Source organism: Cetorhinus maximus, chromosome 23, assembly GCF_964194155.1.
Source record: "Cetorhinus maximus chromosome 23, sCetMax3.hap1.1, whole genome shotgun sequence".
NCBI classification, from domain to species: domain Eukaryota; kingdom Metazoa; phylum Chordata; class Chondrichthyes; order Lamniformes; family Cetorhinidae; genus Cetorhinus; species Cetorhinus maximus.
The window spans coordinates 24,684,994-24,702,709 of NC_135901.1; the positions used below are offsets into that span (position 1 = coordinate 24,684,994).

The following is a 17,716-nucleotide window of genomic DNA, read 5'->3' on the forward strand; positions in this document are numbered from 1 at the left end:
AAGATCAGCCATGACCTTATTGAATGGCGGAGCAGGCTCGAGGGGCTGAATGATCTACTCCTGTTCCTATTTCTTACGTTCTTATGACAGTTTAAAAGTGGCACGTTCCACTCAAGCCCCTGCACCAACAGAACTGCTCAGAGTCACAGAATTAGAATAGTCACTTCCTGGAGGACTGATAGCATCGGGTCCACATCCGATGGGATCCAGTTGAGAATGGTCTAATTCATAAGATTACAGGAAGGAAATTAAGGAACTGCACTTGAAATTATCCAAATCACAGTGAAGATTTCTTTTCCTGTGTGACTTGTGTGGCTTGTTCAATGAAATGTTTGTCCCGGGTAATGGAGGAGAAGAATTGAGAGTTTTCAGTGTGGGACAGAACTGAGAGCAGAGAGAACTGATTGATACAGAATGACATCATCATCCCTTTTGTGCTTTTTTCATTCATTCATGGGATGTAGGCAGTACTGGCTGGGCCAACATTATATTGGCCATTCCTAATTGCTCTTGAGAACCGAGTGGCTTGCTCAGCCATTTCAGAGTCAACCACATTATTGTGCATCTAGATTCACATGTCGGCCAGACCAGGTAAGGAATCAGATTTCCTAAAGGACATTCGCAAATTGGATGGGTTTTTAATGACAATTGATGGTTTCATCATTTAGACTTTTAATTCAAATTTCACCACCTGCCATGGTGGGATTCAAACACTACCCTGGGCCTTTTGAGTACTAGTCCAGTGACAATACCAGTCCGCTGCCCCCTCTATCTTCCAACCTATCACAGACCTTCCCTTTTTTTCTTTCCTCCTCTCCTCTATTTGTTTCAAACCTGTTACATCTCTAGCATTTACCAGTTTTGATGTAGCATAGTGGTATTTTCACTGGACTAGTATTCCAGAGACCTAGGGTAATGCTCTGGTGATCCAACCATAGCAGATGGTGAAATTTGAATTCAACAAAAATCTGGAATTAAAAGTCTACAAAACCCCATCTGGTTCACTAATGTCCTTTAGTGAAGGAAATCCACTGTCCTTACCTGGACTAGCCTACATGTGGCTGACTCTTAACTGCCCCCTGAAAAAATGGGCAATTTAAGGATGGGCAATAAATGCTGGCTTAGCCAGTGATGCCCACATCCCATGAATGAATGAGGAAAAATAACTAACTCTGCTTTTCTCTCTGCCTGCTATTTCCAGCTTTTCCTGATTGAAAAGTCAGGAGTCACTCCGTAAAAAGGACAAAAGGGAAGATCTGTAATAGAGAGCGAGGCAGGATGGATTAACTGACACAAGAATGATGGACAGGGCAGCACGGAGCTGGCGATGGTGGACCCGGGTGGTTCGGAGTCAATGCTTTCTCCATCACGGCCTGGGCTTGATGGCTGGTGACCAAAGTTTAACCAAACAAACCATTTTGTGTGAGAAACCTGTCGGCAGTGTCAGTGAACTGAGGGGCAGTAACGGGTAAAGAAATGATCATCAGTGATTTTGAAGGCTTGCTTGTCAGCTTCCCTGGTCATTGGAAACCTCCAAACATTCTGGTAGCTCAGCACTGCCCTCTTTGTTACACAAATATTTATCCTCTGTAAGATTCCGGGCCAGGAACAAAATTATTTCAAACTAAATGAAGTAAACGAACTATTGAAGCATGCGATCTTGACAGGGCCCTGTTAAACACCTTAAACATTTTCCTCTGTAATATCGCGCCCTTGATTGAAGGGTTGTGGCACAAGAGTAATAAGATTGTATAAATCAACTCGGATATAATGAGATGTTTGATCAGAGAAAAGAACACTTTTGTAAATTCGATATGAGATCAATTGCATAATTACATCATGTTCATATGGTAAAGTATATTAGTCCAAATCGTCATGTGAACCTTGTAAATTAAGGGAAACTAGGCATGGATTCTGCAGAAACTACTTTTTCAAAAGGGAATTCAGCAATTTAATAAAAGGGAGGGAAATAAACTGGTTTATTAAGAGAGAGAAACAAATTGTGATTCACTAGTTTCCTCGTTTAAAAAGGGACCGGAGATCGGATGCTGGAAGGGCCTCTTATGCCATTGTTTGGATACATGGTGCTAGGGCATTTTATGATTACATTGTTATATCAGCCTCGCTGCAGCGTTCCCATAAGAGCAGCTGAATTCCATTTCTCCGAAACAGAGACCCAGAATGCTGCTGCGTTAGAGCGCAGTTTCCAGACAGGCTCACTGCAGCCACGGCAGTTTCTGTAGTGTAGTGGTTATCACATTCGCCTAACGCGCGAAAAGTCCCCAGTCCAAAACTGGGCAAAAGCATTGTTAAATCTTCCTCATTAAATAAATGAGGATAATTTGCATCATTGAAACTTACCTGAATTCCTATGTTACAGCCATATTGCATTTGCTCTCACCGAGGTCATAACATGAATGCAGCAAAATGATACACTCGAGCGGAAATAGGTGTTCGTATTTCACTGCGCTCACATATTAGCAGTTCGTTCAGTCAACAGAAATTAATGAGTCTTTCGATGCAGATTAACAGTTACTCACCATGTCAAAGATGTCTCATAGTGCGCTCACAGAGGGAACAAATATAATTAACGCGTCATTCTCAAACCGGTTCCCTGTAAAATTCTTTGATGATTTTGTTGAGATGCTGACTGTTGTGCTAAATGTCAAATCAGACCCATATCAAATGCATTACCTGGTGACTGGCATTCTTTTGCTTGCTAGTCACGTTTGCAATTCGGTGTTTTTGTATATTTCAGAGAGTCTCAAGTCAACCGAGGGCATCACTATCAAATAGAAATATATTAATACTGAATGTTGAATAACGTAAAATAAATGCAGAGTAAAGTTTGTTCAATTTCGTCTTCTGAGGAGGAGAAGGGTGTTAATAATGATTGAGCAGAATGCATTGCTGCCAGAGACATTTGCTGGACCGAGCCTTCTGCATTATGAAATTCAAAAAAACTGTTTCACCAGGTGGAAACCAAGAGTTGTCTTCCTGTAACAAGTGACATGACCTCTCAGCCTAACCATTGGAATCCTCCAAACATTCTGGTAGATCAGCACAGCCCTGTTTCCTAAAGAAATATATATTCTGTAAAATTACATTCACAGAACAAAATTAAATGAAACCAACTGAATGAAACTACCTATTTCAGCATGTGATCCTGGCAGGGCTCTGTTTAACTGTAGCAATCATTTTCCTCTGTGATATAACACCCTCGAATAACAAGTCACGGGACAAAGATAATTAGATTGTGTAAATACCTTAGAAATAATGAGGTGTTTGATCAGAAAAATGAGTACTTTCGTCAATTCGACATGAAATCAAGAGGACAAGTAAATAATGTTCATATGCATACCTATGTAAGGAACACAAATCTAAATCTTCATGGCATTGGGTGAGGGAAACAATGTTATTTAAGGCAAACGAGGCATGGAATCTGCAGAAATTCCATTTTCAAAAGGGAATTGTGCAATTAATTGATATTCAGAAAAATAACAAGTTCCCTAAAAGAGAGAAGGAAACTGAGGTTAATTTGCTTGCTCTTTTAAAAATCTGGCAGAGACAGGATGATGGAAGGGCCCTTGTATGGATACATGGTGTTATGCTATTTTATGATGACATTGTCATCTGAGTCTGTCTGCAGCATTCCAAATTATAGCAGCTGAATTCCCAACCAAAGAGCCAGTGAGCTGTTGCGTGACAGCACAGTTTAACATTCCGGATAAGCTCACTGTCGTGGTGTTTGCCCAGTGTTTCTGTAGTGTAGTGGTTTTCACGTTCGCCTCACACGCGAAAAGCCCCTGATTCGAAAACCTAGCAGAAGCATTATCCTAGCTCGCTAATCTCGAGAGAGGGAAATTTGCGTCATTCAGGTTTATTGTTAAATATTACCTGAATCTCGCATGCTACAGGACTGGTGCTTTTGCTCTTACCTGGGCCTTAAAATGAATGCAGCATAATCAGAAGTGCTGAAATTTCATGACACACTGCGTAGAAATAGATGTTCATTTTTTGACTCGGCACGCATTTTAGCAGTTCATCCGGTCAGCAACAGAATTTAGTGGGTTTTCTGTGCAGATTTACATTGTTACTCACCACCTCAAAGATGTCTCATAGTAAAGTGTGCTCATTCGGACAGGCGCAAGCTATGGTGTAATTGAACCAGAGGAAATAATCACGTCTTTAAATAATCGGTCTTCAGAATAGAGTATCAGGAAAAGTGACCCAGGGAGTCTTGGAAACTGAGGCGCAGTGCAGACCTGCTGGCTTCCCTCCTGTCTTCTACATGGAGGAGATGTAGGCCCCAGAAGGCTTCTCACGTGGAACAAAGAGGGATCAAATATAATGAACGCATCATTCTCAAAAATGCTCCCATTAAAATTCTTGCATTTTGTTTAACAGCTAATTGTGCTCAATTTCAAATGAGCACCACATGGTTTGCATTACCTGCTGACTGGCATTCTTTTGTCTATCAGTCATGTTTGAAATTCGAGTTTGGTGTATCTTTCAGAGAGTCTCAATTCAAATGAAGGCAGCAATAACAGATACAATATTAATATTAAATATAGAATAACGGAACAAGTACGGAGTGAAGTTTGTTTAATTTCGTCTTCCAAGGATAAGAAGGACGTTCCTAATGATTGCGCAGAAAGCATTGCACCCGGAGTCATTTGCTGGACGGACACGTCTACATTTTGAAATTCAAAACAAGCTGAGGCACCAGGGTGAAACGAACAGCTGTCTTCCTGCAACAAGTGACATGGACCCTCAGTCCAACCATTGGAAACCTCCAAACATTCTGGTAGCTCAGCACTGCCCTGTTTGTTACACAAATATTTATCCTCTGTTAGATTCCGGTCCAGGAACAAAATTATTTCAAGCCAAATGAAGTAAACGAACAATTGAAACACGCGATCTTGGCAGGGCCCTGTTAAACTCCGGAACAAACATTTTCCTCTGTAATATCGCACCCTCGATGGAAGGGCTGTGGAGCAAAAGTAATAAGATTGTAAAAATAGTAAGGTTGAGAAAAATAACACTTTCGCCAATTTGATATGAGATCAATTGCATAATTACAACACGTTCATATGGTAAAGTATATTAGGAACCCAAGTCCAAATCGTCATGTGAATTAAAGCAAACCAGGCATGGATTCTGCAGAAACGACTTTTTCAAAAGGGAATTCAGCAATTTAATGAAAGGGAGGAAAAAACTGGTTCATTAAGAGAGAGAAGCAAATTGCGATTAATTGGTGTGCTCGTTTAAAAAGGGGCCTCGGATCAGATGGTGGAAGGGCCTCTTATGCCTTTGCATGGATACATGGTGCTAGGCCATTTTATGATTACATTGTTACATCAGCTTGCTGCAGCGTTCCTGAGAATAGCAGCTGTATTTCATTTCTCCGCAACAGAGACCCAGATTGCTGCTTCGTTACAGCGCAGTTTAGCATTCTGGACAGGCTCGGTAAAACCATGGCAGTTTCTGTAGTGTAGTGGTTATCACGTTCGCCTAACACGCGAACGATCCCCGGTTTGAAACCGAAACATATGAAAACTTGCTCAATAAATTGTGAGGATAATTTGCACCGTTAAAGCTTACCTGAATCTCCAATGTTGCAGGCATAATGCATTTGCTCTCACCGAGGTCATAAAACGCGTGCAGCAAAATCAGAATACTTGCAAAAACTCAGCAGGTCTGGCAGCCTCTGCGGAGAGGAACACAGTTGATAAATAGAAAAGAGGTGAGATATAGAAGATTTTATATTTCACCTCTTTTATATTTTTACTTAGTTCTGCTGAAGAGTCATACGGACTCGAAACGTTACCTGTGTTCCTCTCCGCAGATGCTGCTAGACCTGTGTTTTTCCAAGTATTCTGATTTTGCTGCATGCGTTTTACGACCTCGGTGAGAGCAAATGCATTATGCCTGCAACATTGGAGATTCAGGTAAACTTCAACGATGCAAATTATCCTCACAATTTAATGAGTAAGTTTTCATAATGTTTCTGCCCGGCTTCAAACCGGGAACTTTTCGTGTGCTAGGCGAACATGATAGTACACGACAGAAACTGACTTTTTGCCTAGTTCTGTTGAAGAGTCATGCGGACTCGAAACGTTAACTGTGTTCCTCTCCGCAGATGCTGCCAGACCTGCTGAGTTTTTCCAGGTATTTTTATTTTTGTTTTGGATTTCCAGCATCCGCAGTTTTTTGCTTTTATCTGCAGCAAAATCAGCACGTCTTTCGATGCAGCTTAACACAGTTACTCACCATGTCAAAGGTGTCTCATTGTAACGTGTGCTCACAAAGACAGACAAAGAGTGATCAGATCTAATTAACGCATCATTCTCAAGCCTGTTCCCAGTAAAATTCTTGGATTTTGTTTAAAAGCTAATTGCGCTCAATTTCAAATGAGCACCACATGGTTTGCATGACCTGTTGACTGACATTCTTTCGTCTATCAGTCATGCTTGAAATTAGAAGTTGGTGTATATTTCAGAGAGTCTCAATTCAAACGAAGGCATCAATAATATATAAAATATGAATATTAAATATAGAATAATGGAACAAATACTGAGTTTCTTTAATTTCGTCTTCCAAGGATGAGAAAGATGTTCCTAATGTTTGAGCAGAAAGCATTGCAACTGGAGACATTTGCTGGACGGACACTTCTACATTTTGAAATTCAAAACAAGCTGAGGCACTAGGGTGAAACCAACAGTTGTCTTCCTGCAACAAGTGACATGGCCTCTCAGTCTAACCATTGGAAACCTCCAGAGACCCTGGTAGCTCAGCACTGCCCTGTTTGTTACACAAATATTTATCCTCTGTAAGATTCCGGACCAGGAACAAACTTATTATCAAACCAAATGAAGTAAACGAAAAATTGAAGCAAGCGAGCTTGGCAGGGCCCTGTTAAACTTCGGAACAAACATTTTCCTCTGTGATATAGCACCCTCGGTTGAAGGGGTATGGTGCAAAAGTAATAAGATTGTAAAAATAGTAAGGTTGAAAAAATAATGACTGAGCAGAAAGCATTGCTGCCTAAGACATTTGCTGAACCGAGCCTTCTGCATTTTGAAATTCAAACAAACTGAGGCACCAGGTGGAAACCAAGAGTTGTCTTCCTGTAACAAGTGACATGACCTCTCAGTCTAACCATTGGAATCCTCCAAACATTCTGGTAGATCAACACTTTTTCCTAAACAAATATGTATTCTGTAAGATTACCTTCCCAGAACAAATGCATTTTAAACCAAATGAACGAAACAAACTATGCCAGCCTTTGATCTTGGCAGGGCTCTGTTGAACTGTAACAACGATTTCCCACTGTGATATAACACCCTCGATTAGCGGTTTGTGGAGCAAATGTAATTAGATTGTGTAAATCAACTCAGAAATAATGAGATGTTTGATCAGAAAAATAAGCACTTTTGTCAATTCGATGTGAAATCAATAGAAAAAGTAAATTATGTTCATATGCATAGCTATGTAAGAAGCACTAGTCTAAATCTTCATGGCATTGGGTGAGGGGAACAATGTTAATTAAGGTAAACTAGGCATGGAATCTGCAGAATCTCATTTTTCAAAAGGGAATTGTGCAATTAATTGATATTCAGAAAAATAACAGGTTTACTAAAAGAGGGAAGGAAACTGAGATTGATTCGTTTGCTCTTAAAAAAGCTGATCGAAACAGAATTATGGAAGGGCCCCTTATGCCACTGAATAGATACATGGTGCTTTGCCGTTTTATGATTACATTGTTATATGAGTCTGTCTGCAGTATTCCTGATAATATCAGCTGAATTCCATTTCACCGAAACAGAGTGCTGCATGACAGCATGCCTTAACATTCCGGATAGGCCCTGGTCAGTCGGACAGCTCACCCTTCATTCTCCCCTGATTCCGTTTCGTAAAGAGTTTGTAAATATTCACAGAACTGGAGACTGGGTTTCCTGTTTTGGTTCCTCCTCCATTTTTTCACCTGCCAACTAACAATATTTTCCAAAATCTCGTCACAATGTTCCGCCTTGCACCATGTTCAGGTGTGAACACATTCAGTTTTGTGGAGAGACTGTAAAGGCCGGGATCGTTTACTTTAGAACAAAGCAGGTTAAACTGAGTTTTCATGGTGTTGTTTAAAATTATTGGGCTGAGGAAGGGATCGGCGGCGAGCGGTTTGATAGAGCAGTTAGGGAGAAACTGTTTCCACTGTCGAGGGTCAGTCACCAGAGGGCTGGGGTTTATGATAATTAAATAAAGACAAGCTTGCATTTATATAGCACCTTTCCCGACCAGCGGACGTCTCAAATCGCTTTCCAGTCAAGGAAGGACATTGTGAAGTGTCGTCATTGTTGTGATGTAGGAAATACGGCAGCCAATCACCGCTCAGCAAACGCCCACAAACAATAATGTCATAATGAGCGGGGAATGTGTCTTTGTGACGTTGATTGAGGGATAAACATTGACCAGTAAGCGGGGAGAACTCCCCTGCTCTTCTTTCAAATAGGCTCATGGCATCTTTTACATTAGGCGCCTAAATCCCGTTCATGTCTCTTCTTTCCTGACTGAATAAAAAAGGAGGGATTTCACCATAGCTGCACTGAGCCTCGGTTTCCTCGAACATTTTATCGCACCCTGGCAGTTTTTCCTCTTCCTCTGCTGAAGACCGATATGATGATGTAGCGTGTCTGCTATTTCTTCTGTTTCAATTACAGTATCGCTTTCGTCTGTCTTTAGGAGCACACATTACTGTTATTCACCTTTGAGACGACGAGTAAGTATGTTAACCTACAGCAATAAACAGATTCATTTATTTTGCTCACTGAACGAACCGTTAACATGTCTGTCGAGTGACAGTGGAAAGTGTTTTACAACCTTTACTGCATCGGGTGCGATATAATGTCACTTTTGTTTTATTTGTGGGACGTTCTTTAGCATTTCGAGAAGACCAATTGTCATGTGGCCGTAAGACGCAAGTGCACTTAAACGAGCGGATTTCGGTAATATTTTCCCGGGTTTCGAACCGGGATACTATTTGCGTGTTAGGGCCACGACGCTCGAGAAACACTGCACTGCCGAATCCTCAATGGGCTTGGCTGAAACGGTAACCTGTGCGGCCATGCAGCAGCACTTTGGGTTTTTGTTTTGAAGAAATGGAATTCAGCTGCTATCATTAGGAATGCTGGAAACAGACTGATTTAACAATGTCGCCATAAAATGGTACAGCACGTGAGGAGACAATTCGGCCCATCGTGTCTATGGCAGCTTTTTGCAAAGAGCATTCCAATCAGTCCCAATGACTCTTCTTCATACGGACTCGAAACATTAACTCTGTTTCTTTCTCCACAGCTGCTGCCAGATCGGCTGAGTTTTTCCAGCATTTTCTGTTTCTCTTTCAGAATTGCAGCATCCGCAATATTTTGATTTATTTTGATCCTGGAGTCTCTTTCCCCCGGGATCCACAAAACCCGTCACTTCTCTTCATTCATTCTCACGCTTCCATTTCCAGTTTGAGTCGGTTCCCCTTTCGGGCTCTTCAACAAATCCATTTGGACGGACAAGTGGCATCTGAAATGTATTGTAAGGAAGTGTGAAGTGATTCATTTTGGTCGGAGAGGAGAGGCAACGGGAAATAAAGCGTACAGATTTATGTTGCGCAGCGAGTGGCTAGGATCCGGAATGTATCAATTCGGCTCAGTTCCACAAACAGGTGAACGAATTTTTACCATCGCATTCACTTCACGCTTTACAACTACATTCACTTTAGTTTTGTAGCTTCATATTAAAATGGTTCAAAGAGAAAAAGCAGATTGGAAAGATTCCTTCAGTATCTTTTGGAACTGGAAATGTCTGAGATGGAGAATACGAGTTAAAAAGTGTGACGTGAAAGTGGAAGAATTTGATGTCTATCAGTTGCTTTTAGTGATGAATCTGCCGTGTGTTGCATTGTCAGTTTCACAGGAGCCGCAGTGATTAGATTGGTGGGTTTTGGAAATTGAATTTTTGCAATTCACAGCTTTGGTACTATTTCACCACACTGTCGATTTCACGTTCCAGCCAATAGCAACGTTGGTTTTCATTGGCTGAAGAAATAATTTGTGTTCTATCTCAACATGACATTTTGTCCGAGAAACTTCGCCCTCATGAAAATGGTCCAGAATGAAGAAAATGGCGAAAGCCGCGTGGATATCCCAAGATGCAAGCGCAGCAAGCAGCTTCCTTGGTAATCCAGTGGTTAAGATTCGGCGATCTCACCGCTGCGGCCTGTGTTTGCATCCCGGTCAGAAGTTAGACGTTTAATCCTCTTGTTAAAACGACCTTATTAAGTCACTGATTGGAAACAGAAAATGCGTTACAGCCCTGCCCGAATCACTGGAGTTGGAACTGAAGCTCCGCATCAGAAATGAAAATGTCACATGTGCAACAGGTGGAGAACAAATGTAGATGTCGGGCTGGAAAGTAAAAGAATGAAAGAGAAAGGCTGTGATCGGTTGCAAAGCGCTGGCTACAACGATGCTGGTACAAGGCAGAATATGGATGGGAATGGGGCTGCTTTTACTGGAGCACTGTGTATAGTTCAGAGAATGGCACTTGGTAAAGGATCAGTATTGATCTTGGAAACAGGGCAGCGCTGATCCACCAGGATGTGAGTTCTGGAATGTGAGTGGACATTCTACCCTCTGTAAACTTGAGGTCATTCAAAACTCTGCTGCCCGTGTCTCAACTCGCAGCAAGTCCCATTCCCCTATCACCCCTGTGCTTTCTGACCTACATTGGCTCCTGGACAAGTATTATCTTTAGTTTAAAATTCTCCTGCTTGTTTTCAAATCCCTCCATATCCTTGCCCCTCTCTTTCTCTTTAGTCTCCAAGAACTCCAAAACCTTCTGAGATGTCCACACTCCTTGAGATGTGGCAGATGAACGGAAATAGGAAAATGCGGGAGAGTTTATTTTCTACAATTTACCAATAATTTATTCTGGTTGAAATCGGGAATAATTCGGAAACATAGTCGGCAGGATTCGAACCTACGTGGGTAAATCCCAATGGATTTCGAATCCATTGCCTTAACCACTCGGCCACGACTATGGGTATGCTCGCGTTATTCAAATAAAATAATAGGTGGCTACAGCAGAGCAGGAAGACATTCGCCTGGGCATGTTCATGCCAGCTCTCTGGAAGAGCCAATTAGCTGGTTCCACACAGGCTCCTTTTCCCCCACAGAAATTCATATTTGTATTGTCTCTCCTTGTTCTTCCCATCAAAATAAAACACCGCACACTCCACTTCAACTGAAGCTTCCCCGTCTAAAGATTTCGTGACACGGCACGAACACCAGCTCATTGAAACAGTGGGATTCGAGCTCACCCACCCCACCAACGAAAGGGTGGTTTATTAACACAGTATTTTAGACCGCTCGGCCACGCTAACATGATAGACGCCTTTTACCTTCCCTGGTATTTCCATTGAAATATAGACAGTAAGGAAAATAGCAGGAAACAGCTTTCAGGCGCCTTGAACCTGCTCCGCCACTTGTTTACATCATGGCGGATCCCCAGCCTCAATACCAATTTTCTACCCCATCGCTCTATCCCTTTATTTCCCTAGAATCCAAAAATCTATCCATCTTAACTTTAATGTACTCGCAGACTGGGGATCTGCAGATGTCTGGGCTACAGTACTCCAAAAATTCACAACCCTTTGAGTGAAGAAATGTCTCCTCATCTCAGTCCTAAATGGCTGACACATTATCCGCAGAATATGAGCCCAGTTCTAGGCGCTCCAGCCAGGGGAAAAACAGCCTCTCACCATGAACACTCTCAAACTGTCTCAGAATTTCACATTTTGCAAAGCGGTAAAGGAGACCAAGACAGAGACAGAGAGACTGTGAGGGCGAAAGCAGATATACGGAGACAAAGAGAGACAGATAGAGACAGAGAGTTGGCTCGACACTGGAAGGAACAGATACACATCACCATTGATAGCTTAGATTGAAAGACGGAAAAGAAGAAGAGAATAAAAGACTTACATTTAAACAGAGCCTTTCACGAACTCAGGGCAACAGAAAGTGTTGTAGAACCGATGGAGTGCTTTTGAAGTGTAGTCAGTGTTGTAATTTAATGACACAGAGAGACAGTTCGACAAAAATGCTGATCGAGCAAATGACAAAATGTGATCTTAAGAACTACACCTCAATGTAATTTCATTCTATGTTTCTGAACTTTTTATTATTTGTTTGATCAGATTCAGCAAGTGTAATCCTTGACAAAACAGGGACAAAGCATTCCATTTCTATAAAGTCAGCGCTCAGCCTTCCCCTTTCTAGAGTAAAGTGCTTCAGACTGTTCAGCCTTTCCAGGTGAATATAACATTTGGGATTGAACTTTAATTTTCCTATTCCTTCAGAGGCATGACCGCAGTAGAAACAGTTCCTAAGGTCTGAGGGGTTTCAGTTTGGACTATTTGTATTTACAAATTCATTCTCTCGGTGAGTCCATTGCCTTAACTCCTCCACCACAAGGACTCGGTTTCTGTCTGTTTTAATATTGCTCAGTGTAAATGTCAATCAGCCCCCACTTTGCAACATACGGGCACTTAGGCGCTGAGCAGCCTCCATTCAAAAACAAATAGAGCCGGAATTCCCCATGTTTTAAAGCTGCTCTTTTTTGTTTGTCCGATTTTAATATGAAGCTACTCAACTAATATAAATAAAGTTTTGATTGGTAAAAGTGGGGAACTGAAGCGCATTGACACACACACAGGAACACATACATACATATAAGACCGAGAGTGACAGAGACCCAAGGACAGGCAAACACTCAGAAAACAAAGATGTCACAAATTGGTTAAGTTTTGTTTTCACAAATCCGACAGTAAATTCCGTAAATGCTTGTAGATGAACGGCAATAGAAAAAAAAACAAAGTGTTTGGCTGTGTTTTTTATTCCATTGAACAGATAATTAGTCCTGTATCTGTAGACGCCTGGTTAAAATCAGGAATGAGAAGTGTAGTCGGCAGGATGGGACCTTGGGTGGGGACAATTCCTCACCTTAGCCACTCCGCTTTCGCCTACAGACCCTGTGCGCTCACCAATAGGGGTCATATAAAATCACAGAATGATTACAGAAGAGAAGGAGGTCATTCGGCCCGTCACGTTGGCTCTTTGGAAGAGCAAATCAACTAGTCTCACTGTGCCGGTCTTTTCCCAGTCGCCCTGTAATTTATATTCACATTTCCTCTCCTTTGGATTCCGACCAATCGGAAACACCGCTCACTTTCCTGCTATAAATTTTAGCAGCCTCCCCTCCCCTCCGCCGGAAGCGATTTGCACGAAGTCCCCAAAATGATCAGCTGGTAGTGGTGAGCTTCGAACCCACGTCTCGTTAGAGACTGGAACTTAAGTACAGCGCCTCAGACCGCTCGGCCACACTACCACGGTGCTTGTAGCCAGTCATCGTCATGACTGGTATCGGCACTGAATGAGAACTGAAGAAATCAGACCAGGAGTCTGCCAAAAGGCCCCTCGAGTTTGCTCAGCTACTTCATAAGATCACGGAGGATCCTGGGCCTCAACATCAATTTCCCAGCCGATCCCTATAGCCCTTAATTCCTGTGCTGTACCTCGTCTTTGTGGCATAAGCGGTGAGTGTGTTCCGATATTAACTGAAAATTTGGTGGTTTGACATCACCCGGCAATGACAAAAGTCTCTTCCTCACTCTCTTCCCTTCCTACTTCCATTGCCGTCACAGTTCCGGATTGTGTGCTTTGATCTGATGAAAATATTCCCCAAACTTTGTCAGCCATCTGTTGTCCAGTATGTTCTCACAAAAACAGGCGTTTAAATATTAATTTCAAACACAATGAGAATAAAAATAGTTCAACTGCGTACATACATCCAATTCATGAGAAATAAAGGATTCAAAGCTGCGAATAGAAATTCATTCTCTGTATGTATTAAAAGAACTGAAGCACACCATTGCACCGTGTGAAGTTCCATTTAATTTGTGGATGTTATACAACTGGTATCAAAATAACTGGTATTAAAATAATCTCAGAATCAATATAAAGAAACGGTACAAAAAGGGAAACAGTTACAATAATAATGCAATCAACACAATAAAAACATAGTAATCTGTCGTAATGACAATCCAGAGATATTCGCGAATATTTTCATTTAGAGTCGATATTTCACAGACAGAATTCCACCTGGAGTCGCTCAAGGGCTCCACCTTTGACCAAGTTTACAGAACAGAGAGTTCAGCAGTGTCACTGGTCAGAGCTGTGCCATGAAACTAACAGATATTTTCATTATGTTATTGTGGTCTATTGTAAAGTAGGTTTATGGTGATCAGTGTATGGTTCTGTCTGTGTGATTTAATTGAATTAGGGCCTGATAGACTACAAGCTTCAAATTATCAAAATAAATTAGGGGCAAAAGGTATTTTAAATGCTATTGAGTAAACATGGATGAGGTCTTAGCACGTATAGTGTGAAGTAAATTCGCATTTTTAGATAAGTGAAGGAAGGTAAGAAAGGCCAAGTAGTGTGTTTATTTTCCCAAAGGTACTGACCATATTAACAACATGAAAATTTTTTGTATCATGGGAAAAGTAAATTTCCAAAGACACAAAGAACAATGGAATTTACAGATTAAAGGGAGAGAAACATATATGAAGAGGAATGGAAGGCTATATTGGGGGGGCCATGTAAGGTCTAATAGGACCGTGCAAAACAACCTTGGGGAAGCCTCCAGCCACTTTAGCAGACGCCTGCTGTGTCCTGTAACCAAAGGTGGAGGATAGCCTTTGGAATTCCACTGTCGAGTAGGCGCTGTGGTAAATTTGCTTGCTTGCTATTTAAATTTTAAAGCTGTTTTGGACTGCTGCCCTAAAGAGGGTGTATAGTTGGGAGTGAGGTTAATTAGGGATTTTGGGATTTGTTATAGTATTAAGTAACTAATCTTATGCATGTGCTTGAAATCATTCCTTTTGTCAATAAATTTTTTAATTTAGTTTTAAAATCTCTAAAGGTGTTAGTGGACTCATTACTTCTGAATTCAGTGCACAAATCTTCTCGTAACGAATACAAATTGTAAAACCGGTGTGAAAGCGTGGCCAAATCTCCTTTGTGGATTTGGTCCGCCCGGCCGACATCATCTGCTAGGACAGCTCAGCTGGGGATTAAAGGAAACATTACTCTGTCATGACATTGCATCGCACATGATGCTACATTTATAACCAGCGTCATGAACTGACGCTGTTATGGAACAGAAGATTAAATAGTGGACTCTCGGAATCATTGCATTTCATGGTCCAATGAGCGATCAGGTTGAGCGATTGTTGTGAAAAGAAATGACGTCATTTTTCTTTTCAACTAACCGCAGATCTGAGCAAGGTGCGACGTCGCACAAACATGGCTGACGTCAATTGGCCTGGCAGTGGATGACGCCACAATGCTTTCCGCACGCCATTGGACCGTGATTGGTTATTACCCGCATTGATTCAGGTGCGGGAGATCATGGGCTGTCTCCAGTCTCTGCTGAGCGGTGAAGTTTGAGCCGCCTGTGATCCTGACTCAGGACTGTGACCCCTTGGCATCTTAAAGGTGCCGTGCGCCCACTGAGACTGTCCAAGACTGGGGAAAGGACCGAGAAACTGGGAAGCGCAACGGTGGAGGTTAATTATAAATGCAGCATAGAGGGGAGAGATGTCCTGAACAGTCGAGTGGTAGAGAGTGGGAGAGAGACTGGGACAGAGAAACAGATTAAGCACTAACACTACCCTTTCTTAAATATCATTCCGAACCCATCAGGTGGGCCAGCAATTTTTCCCTCCCTTAATCTTACAATGTTCATCAACAAGCGCCTGAACTCCAGGATTTTAAAGGAAAAACGGCTCTGCATCGGAAGGAAAATGTTGGAAGATATTGGGGTCTGACCAGAAATCTCTGTTGATATTCTCATGACGGGGTGGGGGGAGCGGGGGTATGAAGGGGTCTCTGAGGAGATGCAGCGAAATCCCTGGGGTGATGTTCAGTGAGTTCAGGAGGATGGTATCAGAGGGAATGGAGCAGGGAGAGAGGATCCCTGGGGTGATGGTCAGTGAGTTCAGGAAGATGGTATCAGAGGGAATGGAGCAGGGAGAGAGGATCCCTGGGGTGATGTTCTATGAGTTCAGTTGTTTGTTGCATCGGGCAGGCCACAGGGCCTGGGAATTTCCATGATTGTGCTACCTGGTGTTCCTATTAAACCCCAAACTGTGGTAATAACTTCAGGATTACTGCTTGAAAATGTGTCTGTGTCAGATCGGCCCCAGCCTCTCGGAATCATCCCTGGGTTTGTACCAAATGTTCTGTGTGCGGTATATGTGTATTTTATGTTATTCATTTATGTGATGTGGGCGTTGCTGTCTGGGTCATCATTTATTGCCCATCCCTAATTGCCTTGAGAAGATGGACTGTGACGTCTCTGCCTTGCGAGTGTTTAATTGGGCAAGATACAGAGAGTTCAGGCGAATGCTCTGGGCGCATGGGTTCAAATTCCAACATAGCAGCTGCTGGCATGTGAATTCAATTAGTAAAGTCTGGAATTGAAAACTGGACTCAGTAATGGTGACCATGCAACAATCACCAATTGTCGTAAAAACCCAACTGCTTCACTACTGTCCTTTAGTGAAGGAAATCTGCCACCTTTACCCAGCCTGGCCGACATGTGATTCCAGGTCCACAGCAATGTGACTTCACTGCCCTCTGAAATGGCCTCGGAAGCCGAGCTGTTCGGGGCAGCCTTGCCAGTGACACCCATATTTCATTAAAGGATAAAGAGAAAAAACCTTTTATTCTCCATCTAACCCCTGCTGCACAGACCCTGGGAGTGCTTGATGGGACAGTGTAAAGGAAGCTTTCTTTCTCCACGTACTGCCCTGCAGGGCAGTACGTGGAGGGGAGACGGGGAAACCGTGTTATAGCGAAAGTGGAGTGGTGTTGATGGGTCTTGGAGAAAGAGTTTCATCAGAACCATAGTTCGTTTCACATTAATGATTTATTAACAATTTTAGAGAACATTTTACAAAACAGTTTATTTTAAAGTTAACTGAAGTGAATATGAGCGTCACATTCAGAACAGAGCACATTCCCTCTGAGCTGCCAACTGTATGTACGATAGTAACAGACACCAGAAAGAGAAAACAGGAGCTCAACATAAACGGAAGGGGATAATTGTGAATGAGGAATGAGAAAAGTTATTTATTTACACGGGGAATTCAAACTACAGGGTAATTATAAGCTACAATTAGAATACAGCCATAGTTATCTCGAAAATTTCAAATAGGAAACCAGAAATGCCATCCATGATTGTCTCAGTTACAAACTCGGAAACAAACTGAAGGTATTTCATTTTTAGAGTCACCAAAAGGACACATTTTAAATTCGGAATACAGAGATTTCAATAAAGAGCTGATGAAAATCTACGGTGCCCAAAATTCAACCGATCACTTGGTCTGTAAAATAGGATAAAATAATGAAACAGATGTTTAAGATCTGGGACATTTATATTAGAGTTTTAAACAATGAAACATTGAGAGGTTTTTCAAACCGCTTCTGTCAATTTGAAGTGTGACGGCTTAATCTGTGCTATCATGCAGCAGCTCTCTGGCTCTTTGTTTGGGAGAATTGGAATTCCACTGCTTTAATTTGGAATGCTGCAGGCAGACTCA

At 42.0% G+C, this 17,716-nt stretch overlaps 5 protein-coding genes and 1 non-coding gene across 6 annotated transcripts in view; 1 reads left to right on the top strand and 5 right to left on the bottom strand.

Annotated features, from left to right (window-relative positions):
- LOC144697259 (uncharacterized) overlaps positions 1-17,716 on the bottom strand; it is a 488,548-nt gene that overhangs the window by 258,754 nt on the left and 212,078 nt on the right. The window lies entirely within an intron of this gene.
- Positions 1-17,716, bottom strand: part of LOC144697322 (uncharacterized) — a 166,914-nt gene that overhangs the window by 94,913 nt on the left and 54,285 nt on the right. The gene's annotated exons all lie outside the window — the stretch shown is intronic.
- The window catches only part of LOC144697208 (uncharacterized), a 274,466-nt gene that overhangs the window by 42,682 nt on the left and 214,068 nt on the right, over positions 1-17,716 (bottom strand). The gene's annotated exons all lie outside the window — the stretch shown is intronic.
- LOC144697341 (uncharacterized) overlaps positions 1-17,716 on the bottom strand; it is a 77,803-nt gene that overhangs the window by 27,230 nt on the left and 32,857 nt on the right. The gene's annotated exons all lie outside the window — the stretch shown is intronic.
- The window catches only part of LOC144697211 (uncharacterized), a 108,764-nt gene that overhangs the window by 14,926 nt on the left and 76,122 nt on the right, over positions 1-17,716 (top strand). The gene's annotated exons all lie outside the window — the stretch shown is intronic.
- Positions 11,011-11,092, bottom strand: trnas-cga (transfer RNA serine (anticodon CGA)). Its single transcript has one exon. It is a non-coding gene; the product is annotated as a tRNA-Ser (tRNA).